Consider the following 14,479-nt stretch of genomic DNA (forward strand, 5'->3'; position numbering starts at 1 on the left):
TAAGGGCCTTGCTCAAGGGCCCAACAGTGGCAACCTGGCAGTTGTGGGGATTAAACCAGCAACCTTTAGGTTACTAGTCCATTACATAAACCACTAAACTACAACTGCCCTGTAGCTTATATTGTAGACAGACAGACAGACAGACAGACAGACAGACAGACAGATGAGTGCTCATAATAATAATTTTATCAGCTCCACTTACCATATAGAAGCACTTTGTAGTTCTACAATTACTGACTGTAGTCCATCTGTTTCTCTGCATGCTGTTCTTCAATGGTCAAGATGACCGACTCAAACAGCAGCAATAGATGAGCGATCGTCTCTGACTTTACATCTACAAGGTGGACCGACTAGGTAGGAGTGTCTAATAGAGTGGACAGTGAGTGGACACGGTATTTAAAAACTCCAGCAGCGCTGCTGTGTCTGATCCACTCATACCAGCACAACACACACTAACACACCACCACCATGTCAGTGTCACTGCAGTGCTGAGAGTGATCCACCACCTAAATAATACCTGCTCTGTGGGGGTCCTGACCATTGAAGAACAGGGTGAAAGGGGGTAACAAAGCATGCAGAGAAACAGATGGACTACAGTCAGTAATTGTAGAACTATAAAGTGCTTCTATATGGTTAGTGGAGCTGATAAAATGGACAGTGAGTTTAGAAACAAGGAGGTCCTGAGATGTGTGTCCTCTGGCATAAGGTTTATAGCACAGACCTGTGGTCTATGTGGGAAGAGTCTGGACCCTGCCAAGAGATGGTATTCTCTGGGCACCTTCTCATTTCCCTTGACTGGAGGTTGATTTCACAAGGGTGATTTTTAAAATAAATAGATCCAGGGTTCAAATCTCAGCTGTGGTATCGACCAATAAGGCGTCTGAATGGACGTGGTTAGCTATGTCTGGAAAGGAAGAGATTTGAGGGTCGGCTGAAACAGCCTAGCCATTGGGAGGTGCACTTGACAGTGCGCCCTTAACCCTGGTCCGAAGCCCAGATAGAAATAGGAGGGTTGCGTCAGGAATACAAACTCTGCCAGGTCTGGAATGAGGACCAGACCTGCTGTGGCGACCCCCACATTTACAGGAAAAGCCGAAAAAACACTGTGTGCCATGTTTTATATTGGTTGGCACTCCAAGGATTGTGTTTCGTTCGGTGATCTAAAACAAACCGTAGATACAGTTCTATTTATTATTATGTATTACACAGATTAATGTAGCTGGAAAAGACAGAACTGGGGGGTGTGGGGGGGGTTCATCAGCCATGCTGGATGAGGCTGCTACAGAGTTCTGGAGCTACTCAAAGCCACAAGTGAAGCAGTGAGGTAATGCTTTCATAGGCACGTTCCTCAGCACGCTCCAGCTCTGCTGGAAAAAGCTGGTTGATCACGGGGAAGACTGGCTGCTCTGCTCTGCTCTGCTCTGCTCTGCGCTGTGCTGCGCTTCACTAAGCTGAGGTTGAAGGAGGCCCAACCCAGCAAGGTCCCCATTACACACAACCCGGGCACAAGACCAGCACTGACAACCTCTGCCAACAGAGCCGAACAGTAAATCATGGAAAAACAGAGGAGTGTGTGTACGAGGTGGGGGTGTGGTGTGAAGTGCATGGATATTACAGCGCAAAAGAAGTTTCCTGGGATTAAGGTTCTAACAGAGCGGCCAAATGTTCTGACAGTATGACTGTTCTGGCAGATTAAGTCTATTTTTGTAGGCTGGAGTAATCTCTTCTTCTGAACGTCTCACTCTGTGCACATGATTCAACACATTTGAAGTCGTAATAATAGAAAAAGGCTCGACAAAGCAGCACATGTAAAGAAAAGAAAATAAAGTAAGGATTCGGCAATGACGTCAACCGTTTTATGAATCTTTTTGATGTGCTTCTGTATTTCTTGAGCCTTAATCTAGTCGATATCTAATCGAGACTGTCAGTGTCCCCTCTGACACACATACCCCTTTTCCACCAAAAAAAACGTGGTTCTTGAACCGGTTCTGTTCAGGTTTCTCTGAACCTTGGTGTTTTGTAGAGAACCGACGCGCGTTTCCACCAGTTTTTGAGAACCAAGCAGCGTCATCAACAGTGGGCGTTACATACTAAGAGTTAAGAGAAGTAATAACATGGCGGAGTGTGTAGATTATGTGCGAGCATTTGTGCTGCTGTTACAGATGTTTGTTTTTATGTAAAAAAGCATCGATCTAACAATCGGTGATAAGAAGACGTGACGTGTTTGTATCAGTTGTTGTTTTCTTTAGTTAATTAACGTGAGAAGAGTTTTGTGCTTCGGTTTCACCGCGACTCTCGGCGCAAATAGCCGATTTGCTCAGCGCTCGACTCGAGCGGTGAAACATCATTAAAGTTCCACAACATGAACATTAATCTGTGTGAAATAAACATCAAATCCAGTCTAAAATACCACGTGTATCTGTGTTTAGCTGGATTCACTTCACATGTGGTTATGCAGCTCGGGGAGTTGAAAAAGCTTCATGCTTTATTTTTCACGTTAAGCGTGTTCCGTTCTGTCCGGGTCACTTTTATCTCGTAATATCACACAGTTCATCTTTTTAAAGGCGCTTTGAAAATATCAGCGGCAAACTGGCTCAAAATGTAATCAGGTGAAGTTTAAAAGATAAAAATGCAGCATTAAGCTCCATATGAGACACCAGCTGACGCCATTGTTGCTAACGCGCTATGCTGTACAACATGACACGCCTACTGACGGACGTCACGGTTCGGGCTGAAAAACCCAGTATTCTGTGGTGCCAGATCGGCCCGCTAGTTCTCTGTCTGGAACCTCTTTTTTCCGGTGGAAGCACGCGGAACCGGTTCAAAATCAAGTTTGGGAACCGGAACGGGCTTCGTGCCACGTCGGTGGAAAAGGGGTAACAGGCAGGTAATCGCTTGTTTTTCCCCTGCTGGGGGCAGGGGGGTCTCACAGAGTGCAGTATCACGTGTGGACAGTCACCCACAGGCATCCGTAATCAGCCGCCCCTTGAGGGATAGCGGAGGATCCCTGTTTCAGCCATCGTTCCTCCCACCCTATAGACCCCCAGCCAATCGTACGTCTGCACGTAGGTGCCCGGCCGGCTGATAGCAGAGTGCGTTTTACCACTGCACCACCAAATAATGCCTACTTGTCTGTATCAAGCAAGGGAAGAAACAGTCGTGTTATGTTTCCTAGCCTTACCTGTTACCTAAATTCAGCACACTGATTATCAAGAGCTTAATTTCTCCAACTGCATGAGACAGACACACTGGGTGTGTTGGAAAACCTAGCGCGCTCTCTACATTGACGCATTTTACGTCATCCTACGCTCGCTCCCGAGAAGGAGGCTGTTCGAAATCCTAGATGCCTTAAAATCCTCACTAGTTAGGTATCTTAAAATTTCAACGGTGCTTTGACTCAAGAACGAGGGAGCAAAAACTGATGTTATCGCTGTCTCAGTGGCAAGATCGATTAACCTACCTTAAAGGCCATTGACTTATTAGAATCCTCTCTACTGAGGCAGCTGCAGACAGCAAGGCAGTTCACACACCCATAGTCTTCATGGTCCAGTTTATTTTATATAATTACAAAAAAAAAAAAAAATACATGAACGTATGAATGTTTACTCACCTATTAAATATAGCCCGATTTTATATACGTCCTAAAGAAAGAAAGACAAAACACCCACAAGTTATGACGCTTCCTCCACCATGCTTTACAGTTATGATGAGAATTTGAGTTTACAGTAGACCCTTGACTTATGAATGTAATTGGTTCTGAAGTTCTGTTCTTAAGTCAAAATGTTCGTTAGTTAAACCTATTTTTCCCATAAGAAATAATGTAAACAGAATTCATCCGTGTCAGACCTCCCAAACCCCCCCCCCCCCCCCCTAACCCCCCCTTACCCCTAACCTCTCTAATGTATTAAATGCTCTTTTCTGTTATAAATACACGGATATTTTCCCTTAATCTTAAATTATAGAATAGATAATACTGTAATAAATAATAATAAACAATACACACAGTAGTACTGTACATAAACATTTCAGTACAGTACGTGTGCTGCACCATACACCATAAAACATTTCCTTCTTTTATATAAAATTTATCTACCAGAAACAACAATAACTCTCATATTTCTCTATTATTTCCTTCTTTATTTCAGTAGTGTTGTATTCTGTAGGTGTAATTGCACGAAAGAATAAATTCCTTCTTCTCTCTCACTCACTGTCCCCTCTGTCTGATACACAGTGACACCTACTGGCAGGAGTAATTATACAACACAACAAATAGTGATAGATTTGTTCATTTTCTCACCACTGCGCTTCCTCTGCACCTTCTCTGGGGACATTTTAATATAGAATTATACAAAATATAAAGAAAACACCAGAAAAACACCGTCCACTGTCCGAATGTTCGCTCACTGTATATATATATATATATATATATATATATATATATATATATATATAGAGAGAGAGAGAGAGAGAGAGAGAGAGAGAGACGGTCAGAGTCAACTTGTTTGTGACGTCACGTGTTTCGCGAATTTCGGTTCGTAATCCGAAATTTGTTCGTACGTTAAATTGAAAAAGATCGCTCGTAACCCGAAATGTTCGTATGGTAAACCGTTCATTGCTCAAGGGTCGACTGTATTTGCAATGGTTTTCTCTATAAATCTGTGAAATCTTTTTTAGAAAGCAGGGGTTACTTATTGGTGTTGTTATGTTTATCTGATAGACAATGCATAAACAACAAACAGGTCTTTTGCTGTTACCCTGTTGCTCCTAATGCTATCTTTGCAAGACACTTCTAGGGAAAGACATAAACAAATGATTAAGAGTAGCAGAATTACCTCCAGCATGTATTTTAAGGGCAGGAAAGCTTTACGACCAGACAACACCTTGTGAATAATTAATGCAGAAATTCAGTTAAAGCTACAGTATGTTCTACTTGTGCAACTTTATCTGAAATTGAGTGTAAGTTACATTTACCGACGATAAGCCTTGACAGATGAAATGAAATATCAGTGCCTGATACCTGATGACCGTCTGGCATCCAGGTAACAACAGGTTCTGACCTCCATTTCACTCATACAACCTGATGGAACCTGATGGAACCTTCAGACTGAAAGCCGTTCATCAGGTAGTTTCTTGTTTATCTGTAATAGAAACACAAGTACCAAAGTTCTGCAGTAATACAGTCTGTGGATGATTGCAGATATCTGAAATAAGTTTGTCTGTGTTGTTTTTTGCTTGCTGAAGAGAGTGTTTAGGTCAGACCAACCCAACCCCAAACTGTTGGACGCTCGGAGTTAATCACATACTGCCCCCATGTGGATAGAATGAAAAACTACACTTTATTCTCCTGCATTAAAAGACTGAGTGTTTAAACGGTGCGGCACGGTGGATAAGTGGGTAGCACTTGCCTCACAGCAAGAAGGTCCTGGGTTCGATCCCCAGGTGGGCCGGTCCGGGTCCTTTCTGTGCGGAGTTTGCATGTTCTCTCCACGTCTGCGTGGGTTTCTTCCGGGTGCTCCGGTTGCCTCCCACAGTCCAAAAACATGCAGCCAGGTTAACTGGAGACACTGAATTGCCCTATAGGTACCTAACCGCTTGTAGTGCCGGTCCCAAGCCCAGATAAATATGGAGGGTCGTGTCAGGAAGGGCATCCGGCGTAAAAACTGTGCGGATCACGATCCCTAACAGTAGCAGCCAAGGCAGTAGAATGTGACACCAACAATCATTCTTTATAACTGAGATGTAGAAGTTTGATTTATTTACATTTATTTAGGGTGTGGCACTTTATGAGAGTTAGGTGGAACTTCGTTGGGCCAAGACTGCTCCATCATATTAAATAATGATAACAAAGAACAAAGAAAAGAAGCTTTTTAAAAAGTAGATCACCATCACCTGTCGACTGAAATAGTAGATCTCAAGCCACGAAAGTGTGGGCACCCCTGGTTTAAAAGACTTTGGGGCATGTTAGTGGACAAAAATTAAGAAGACAAACTGGAAAATTAAATTGTAAAAAAAAAAGACTTGCAAAGGCGAACATAACATTCACTTTTTCTTTTCAGTGGCGTTTTAATATGGAATGATGTGAGGCGGTCATAGGTGTGCGATTATCTGGGATTTTTTATTTGTAAGGACTGGAACTATCAGTTTTATAATCTGGGATTTGATCAACCCTGGATGGGTCACCTGGGCGAATTACACCTACAAGTGATTTAGTATGAGAGGCCGTGTAGGCCATAATTCTAAGTTGAATTCTCTCACACACACCATCATACTCTCACACACACACCATCATACTCTCACACACACACCATCATACTCTCTCACACACACCATCATACTCTCACACACACACCATCATACTCTCTCACACACACACACACACCATCATACTCTCACACACACACCATCATACTCTCTCACACACACCATCATACTCTCACACACACACCATCATACTCTCACACACACACCATCATACTCTCTCACACACACCATCATACTCTCACACACACACCATCATACTCTCTCACACACACACACACACCATCATACTCTCACACACACACCATCATACTCTCTCACACACACCATCATACTCTCACACACACACCATCATACTCTCACACACACACCATCATACTCTCTCACACACACCATCATACTCTCACACACACACCATCATACTCTCATACATGGTTTACTATACTCTTTCACATATACTACTATACCCTCTTACAACTATAATCACACTTTCTTTTATTTACTATTATACTCTCATACACACAGCACTATTCTCTCTTGCACATATAACTATAGCTATGTAAAACAAAGATCTACTGTATGTGTAAGAGAATATTATTATATGTAAGCGTAATAAATAGTGTATGTGAATGCAAATAATCATGTTTATGGAACAGAATGATAGTGAATGTAAGACAGAATGATAGTGCATGTGAATAAGAATAGTTGTATGTGTGAGAGAGTTTGATGGTGTGTGTGTGAGAGTATGATAGTGTGTGTGAGAGTATGATAGTGTGTGTGAGAGAGTTTGATTGATACGGAAACGAGTTTGATTGAAACGGAAGTAATATTACATTCTCAGTACCTGATTGGTGGAAGACGCGGGATTTCACAGACATGTCCCGCCTTCCTCATTATTACTGATAAGAGAGGATAGTGGACCGAGAGAGAATCAATGGAGCATCGGCCTGTTAACATTTTAAACTTTTCCACCGCTGCCACATCCATGTCAGAAATGTGGATTTAAACCCGACAGCCCGACAGGAGTCTAAACGCGGCCGCGGAGGAAGAGATGCGGTGAAGCTTTATATCCGAACCATCAGCCAGGTGCTGACCTCCATATCAGCCTCAACCACAGAGAGCAGAGGCTCCAGAGTCAGGGGACAGGTGAGTTCACTACATCATTCACCTCTTCATTTAGCTTCTGATAGAGTCGGGTTTAGATTGGGATATTTAATAAATATTCGTCTTTGTAAGGGACCGTCTGCAAATTACACGTTTTAAACGTTCTAGTAATGCCAAACTAAGTAAGTGAGTTCTCATAAAGCACATTTATAAGAAACTTTGTTTTGGAAGCTTTCTTAAAGAACAATAAATAAAATTACTTTATCGTTTTAATGGCTATAGTTGCTCCACATTAATGTGTCACTACATTCGAGTCGAATTACATGGAACTTTTGGACTCTTCCCTATGTAGGTCTTAATAAGTAAAATAAAATATAGATTCATTTTATATACACAATCATAAACAAGCTGCTGCACATGTAAAGCTACAGACTTACAGTCTAACATTTCAAAATCTGTCTCAGTGCTCATTCTAACTTAGTCACTTGTACTATTAAAGTTTGTTATCTTTCTTTTATTACAGAAAATGTAATTCATTATAGATTGAGACCAAGCTCTCTTGAGTAACTGTTCTCTAAATATTTGATTGGGTGAATTGCTATAGACTGGTTTTGAAACTAAATTCAATTTTTGTGATTTCAGTATTGAACTTTTGATGGCATGAGGAAACAAACTGGTTTCACCAAAGTTGCACGAGGGCCAGAAACTAAATGGCTTCATGATTGACAATACATTTACATCAAAGGCAGTGTACATTAGACAATGACACATTTACGGTAAGTTATTTAAAAATAATGTAAGCAGTATGTTTATATTGCATATTATTAATAATAATAAGTAATTTGTAGCATTTAGATTTCATGGTTTGGCAATAGGCTAACCCCCAACATTTTCTAAATGCATTGTGTGTGTGTGTTTGTTTTGTTTGTTTTTAGTTTGTCACCACAGATTTAGAGGACAGTGGTGTGGAGGTTGACACGACAACAGCATCTAGTGACCACAGAAGTACCACACCAGTCATTGTATGACTACAAGGACTAAGGATACCTTAATCCACCTGAGTGACAGATTATTTGCTGTTGAGACTGTTCTGAAATATTTGGTTTCTGCATGCAACAATAAATAAGAAACATTTGTTTGCTTGGGACAAGATCTTTGTTAACCAGTATAATAGTGATTTCCTGACCTGTCCATAACTTGATAATAAATATCTAAATATTATATGGGGTGTCCTCGTTTTTTTTTTTTTTTTTTTTTTTTTTTTTTTTTTTTTTTTAACATTACTGCATTGTTTCATTTATCAGAAATACATTATGACGTTTTAATTACTATCACAAATAACTCTAATAACCATAACTAATTTGGAATTTGAACATTGTAAATTCTTTGGCCAGTTGCACACCCGTGATGGAAGGCATGTCCATTTGGGTCCAGCACCTGCAGCGCATGCCAGCGCTGTTTTCTGATGTTGCAAGACTGTTGTCCTCCTAGCACGTACCTTTCATCTGCATTTGGGGTGATTTGAAGAATCTTATTAACAATGTCAGCCAAAGTCGCAGACATTGCTGTATGCTCTCTCTCTCACACACACACACACGTCAGTTAACCAATTTGAAGTTGCTATTTGTGCCTGTATAATTTCCTCCTGATGATTCCAAAGCATACAGCTATTCTTTAGCAACGAATTTCAAGAGACAAACCGAAGGTAATTTGTTTATGTAGGATGACCAGTTCTGATTGTTGGAGGTAATCTTGGAGAAAATATATCCCTATGTCAAATTTCTACTGATCTTGAGTTTTCCTATAAATTTTTTAGGGAACAAAAACATGCATAATGTGCCTCCAGTGTACCCAAACTTCATTGACTGTCACCTCCTTCTAACTGCGGGCTAATTAAAAGAAAGTAAAAAGTTGTCCGTGTTTATCCATTAAGCTCACAAAATAATATTTCCAGAATCATGCTGGTATGTCCCATGCTGTCAGTTTTCCTTTCAATGTTCTAAATGCATCTCATTGTGATGGACAAAAATAGTAAAACATGTCCTCCTCATTACCATTTATTTCCACAAACCAAAGTGACCTTGTAAAAAAGGTAGAAAGTAGAAATATCATGGCTAGTTCAACAAAGCTCAACAAAAGTGTAGTCATTGTTAAAAGGTCTGCTGCCAGATTTAAATGTTTTTTGTAGACCAATTTATGTGCAGGCTCTGTTCTTACAGCTGTAAGCCAATCTGACTTCCTGTCCTCCTTCCTGGCCTCCTTTTAACACCTTGATGGTGTGTGAGAGAGTATGATGGTGTGTGTGAGAGAGTATGATGGTGTGTGTGAGAGAGAGTATGATGGTGTGTGTGAGAGAGTATGATGGTGTGTGTGAGAGAGTATGATGGTGTGTGTGAGAGAGTATGATAGTGTGTGTGAGAGAGTATGATGGTGTGTGTGAGAGAGTATGATGGTGTGTGTGAGAGAGTATGATAGTGTGTGAGAGAGTATGATGGTGTGTGTGAGAGAGTATGATGGTGTGTGTGAGAGAGTATGATAGTGTGTGTGAGAGAGTATGATAGTGTGTGTGAGAGAATTCATCTTAGAATTATGGCCTACACGGCCTCTCATAATTTAGGGCTGCCACTGGAGTACCAGTATGGAAACCTACACACACAAGGTGAACATGCAGAACTCGCAGACATCGGTGATCGGAGGCGAGAATAGAACCCACTCTGCCAAGTGCTACACCAAACCAGGTCTTTTATTTAGTTATAACTCATATAAAACACAAAATGCCCAGCAGAACAGCATGCAGTGAAACCTCAGACCTATGAAATGGTTTATGCTGAGGTATAAAATGCACCCTGGTAAAACACTCAGGGCACTTCTGCTGCGTTTTGCTTTTATGTCTTTATCGAAATAAAGATCCGATTCTACATAGTACAACAGTCTTGTGTTTAGTCCGACACCAATACAGAGTGATGCTTGTTTGGCTATGTCTAAGGGGATGTCCAAAGCCCTGCGTTGAATTGCTACCCCTGTGTCCAGGGTTTCCATGCCTGGTTGTGCACTGACCGACCTGCTTTTGACCAACAGAGGGCGATATGTGCTCGTGTATGAGCCCATGCTGCCCCCCTCTGCACTCAAACTGGTGTAACAGGAAATGTCCTTGTGGCATTTATATTTGGAAGAAGAATTTATAGTGCACTAAATACAAGACAATGAATGAAAAGCTTTCTTTTTAAGGTTACGCTCAATAAAAGTTTAGCTCTTGGCAGGGCTGTGTGAAAATAAACAAGTACATTCACTGTCGAACAGCCAACCAGTCGTTTAGTAAGAGATTATTTAGATGTACGTTTTGTTTAGAATATTTTAGCAAGAGGTAAAGTTACATTTTGATTCTGCTGTAAATAAAGTTTAATTAATTATTGATATGTATTAATCTAATACTAACCTGAAAAGCAGGCTTAGTGCCATTAACATACAGTGTAAGGTTATGCTCATTTATTCATTCAGTGTCTGTTTTACTACCGCTTTATCCTGGTCAGGGTTTCGGTGGGTCTGCTTCATTGGACGCAAGGCAGAAAACACCTCAGACGGGTCGCCAGTCCATCACAGGGCAAACACACATTTGCATTTATGGCATTTTTATCCAAAGTGACTTACAGTACCGTGACAGTATACAGTCTAAGCAATTGAAAGTTAAGGGCCTCGCTCAAGGGTACAACAGTGGCAACCTGGCAATGGTGGGGCTTGAACCAGCGACCTTTCGATTACTAGTCCAGCACCTTAACCGGTACACCCACACACTCACAATTATTCTGACTGCATACACGCACAGGGAAAACATGCAAACTGCTGGGGAATCGAACCCAGCCCCTTCTTGGTGTTGATTATCTATTGCTGCTGTTTGAGTCGCTCATCTTCTAGACCTTCATCAGTGGTCACAGGACGCTGCCCACGGGGCGCTGTTGGCTGAATATATTTTTGGTTGGTGGACGATTCTCAGTCCAGCAGTGACAGTGAGGTGTTTAAAAACTCCAGCAGCACTGCTGTGTCTGATCCACTCATACCAGCACAACACACACTAACACACCACCACCATGTCAGTGTCACTGCAGTGCTGAGAATCATCCACCACCTAAATAATACCTGCTCTGTGGTGGTCCTGTGGGGGTCCTGACCATTGAAGAACAGGGTGAAAGGAGATGGACTACAGTCAGTAATTGTAGAACTACAAAGTGATTCTATATGGTAAGTGGAGCTGATAAAAAGGACAGCGAGTGTAGAAACAAGGAGGTGGTTTTAATGTTATGGCTGATCAGTGTATAAGTGTACATATAAAGTATTACATATACTGTAGGCACCAAATTTCAGTAATCACTAGTGAACGTGCTTCTGTTTAGCATTTTTACCTCATTTCTTATGTCATGTAAGCAACATAATTATATTGGAAAGTTGAATCTTTGACAAATAAATGGATTTTTAAATTATTTATATTAGGCTCTACTAAAAAGCAAGCAGGACTTTTAACATGTGGATATAATCGACTCACTTGAAGAGTTATGCTGATTATATGTAAAATAGAAGCACAGACCCACATCACTGGATCATTTATTTGGTTGATTATTCTAAGTAAGAGCCATGTGCCGTGTCCTCACATGCTTTTTAGATGCTGAGTATGCAGCCCAATTACACACAATTACTGTGTTGTTCCCAAAATACAATGACTGAGTGCTGTCTGTTGAGTTTGGAATAAATCTAGGCTGAACTATGCAAATGCCAGCAAGCATGTGGAAGAAAAATCAGACACCACGACCTGCCCACATTGGAACTTTGTTGCAAAGCCATTTTGGAAACCACTAGTGTAATTGTTATACGTTTAAATAAATTGGACGAACTCGCATCCCTAAATGAGACCCACATATTCTCATCCCAAAGTGCTTGGGTGTCACACCCAGCAAAATTAAGATGAGCCTTTGTTGCCACTTGCTGAAAACTACTTTTATTGCTTACTGAGGCTTTTATGTTTGTTTGTTTGTTTGTTTATTAGGATTTTAACCTCATGCTCCACACCTTGGCTACATTCATGACGACAGCCACTCACCACACAGGGTTCATCAGTTCACAAGGTTATATCGAACACACTCATGGACAATTTAGTGTGAGGCGACAGTGCTACCCCAAAAAGTAAATGACAAAAAACAATGAAAGATTAACAGCTTGTTTAAAAAGTAATGCCTGGCACATCTATGTTAAGATGCCACGTCTCTTGAGTCCTCAGTTGATCTAATAAAATATTTGAAGAATATCTGTACCTGCAGTCGTCGTGTAAAGCGAATCACCACAATCTATATCACAATCCTGTCCAATTTACAGCCAGTAAAGAACTTGGACACCCCAGTCATGTCCGCCTAATCAATAAGCATAGCTTTGTTATTTGTCAAGGATTCTGCTGCCTGCTATGCTAACAAACAAAACAGATCTTCTACGTTACCCAGATTTCCCTAGATCCCAAATAAAAATCTAATTATGGTTTATTTGTCATACACAGTACGACTGGCAGTGAAATGCTTTTGTGACCGCTCGACCACATTAGTAATTACAAAATAGACAAAAAATACATTTATACCAAAAAAATGTTTTAAAATGTAAAAAAGAAATTTAAAATATAATTTTAAAAAAATAGAAGCAATTAAAGGTAAACCAAGTGTGCAAAAGTGCATTTAAAGTATTCATCATATTAATAACTTCAATAGCTTTTAAAGTATTCGTCATATTGCTCCAAATCCAGTTGTATTTTATCAAGTGTAACCCACATTACATACTACAACTCTTATACTGACACTTTATACTACACTGACAGCTTTATCGCTTTATCCTGGTCATGGTCACAGCGGGTCGGATTTATTGGGTCAAAGGCAGGGAAGGGCAGACACACACACACACACACACTGATGATAATTTCTAATAGATCCAGTTAGCCTGACTGCATGTCTTTGGACTTGTGGAAGAAAACTGGAGCACCCGGAGGAAACCCACGCAGACAGGGAGATAGTTTGAGAACAAGCAAACTGCACACAAAGAGCATGCTGGCTGCCCGGCTGGGGAATTGAACCCATGCCATTCTTGCTGTTATGTGACAGCACTACTATATATATACAGTGTATCACAAAAGTGAGTACACCCCTCACATTTCTGCAGATATTTAAGTATATCTTTTCATGGGACAACACTGACAAAATGACACTTTGACACAATGAAAAGTAGTCTGTGTGCAGCTTATATAACAGTGTAAATTTATTCTTCCCTCAAAATAACTCAATATACAGCCATTAATGTCTAAACCACCGGCAACAAAAGTGAGTACACCCCTTAGTGAAAGTTCCTGAAGTGTCAATATTTTGTGTGGCCACCATTATTTCCCAGAACTGCCTTAACTCTCCTGGGCATGGAGTTTACCAGAGCTTCACAGGTTGCCACTGGAATGCTTTTCCACTCCTCCATGACGACATCACGGAGCTGGCGGATATTCGAGACTTTGCGCTCCTCCACCTTCCGCTTGAGGATGCCCCAAAGATGTTCTATTGGGTTTAGGTCTGGAGACATGCTTGGCCAGTCCATCACCTTTACCCTCAGCCTCTTCAATAAAGCAGTGGTCGTCTTAGAGGTGTGTTTGGGGTCATTATCATGCTGGAACACTGCCCTGCGACCCAGTTTCCGGAGGGAGGGGATCATGCTCTGCTTCAGTATTTCACAGTACATATTGGAGTTCATGTGTCCCTCAATGAAATGTAACTCCCCAACACCTGCTGCACTCATGCAGCCCCAGACCATGGCATTCCCACCACCATGCTTGACTGTAGGCATGACACACTTATCTTTGTACTCCTCACCTGACTGCCGCCACACATGCTTGAGACCATCTGAACCAAACAAATTAATCTTGGTCTCATCAGACCATAGGACATGGTTCCAGTAATCCATGTCCTTTGTTGACATGTCTTCAGCAAACTGTTTGCGGGCTTTCTTGTGTAGAGACTTCAGAAGAGGCTTCCTTCTGGGGTGACAGCCATGCAGACCAATTTGATGTAGTGTGCGGCGTATGGTCTGAGCACTGACAGGCTGACCCCCC

General features: G+C 41.3%; 1 long non-coding RNA gene across 1 annotated transcript; it reads left to right on the top strand.

Annotated features, from left to right (window-relative positions):
- Positions 1 to 7,121: 7,121 nt before the first annotated feature.
- On the top strand, positions 7,122 to 8,583 carry LOC134310141 (uncharacterized). Its single transcript, XR_010011269.1, has 3 exons — positions 7,122 to 7,404; positions 8,005 to 8,138; positions 8,298 to 8,583. It is a non-coding gene; the product is annotated as an uncharacterized LOC134310141 (long non-coding RNA).
- Positions 8,584 to 14,479: the final 5,896 nt, after the last annotated feature.

Source organism: Trichomycterus rosablanca, chromosome 3 (genome assembly GCF_030014385.1).
Source record: "Trichomycterus rosablanca isolate fTriRos1 chromosome 3, fTriRos1.hap1, whole genome shotgun sequence".
Taxonomy (NCBI): Eukaryota; Metazoa; Chordata; class Actinopteri; order Siluriformes; family Trichomycteridae; genus Trichomycterus; species Trichomycterus rosablanca.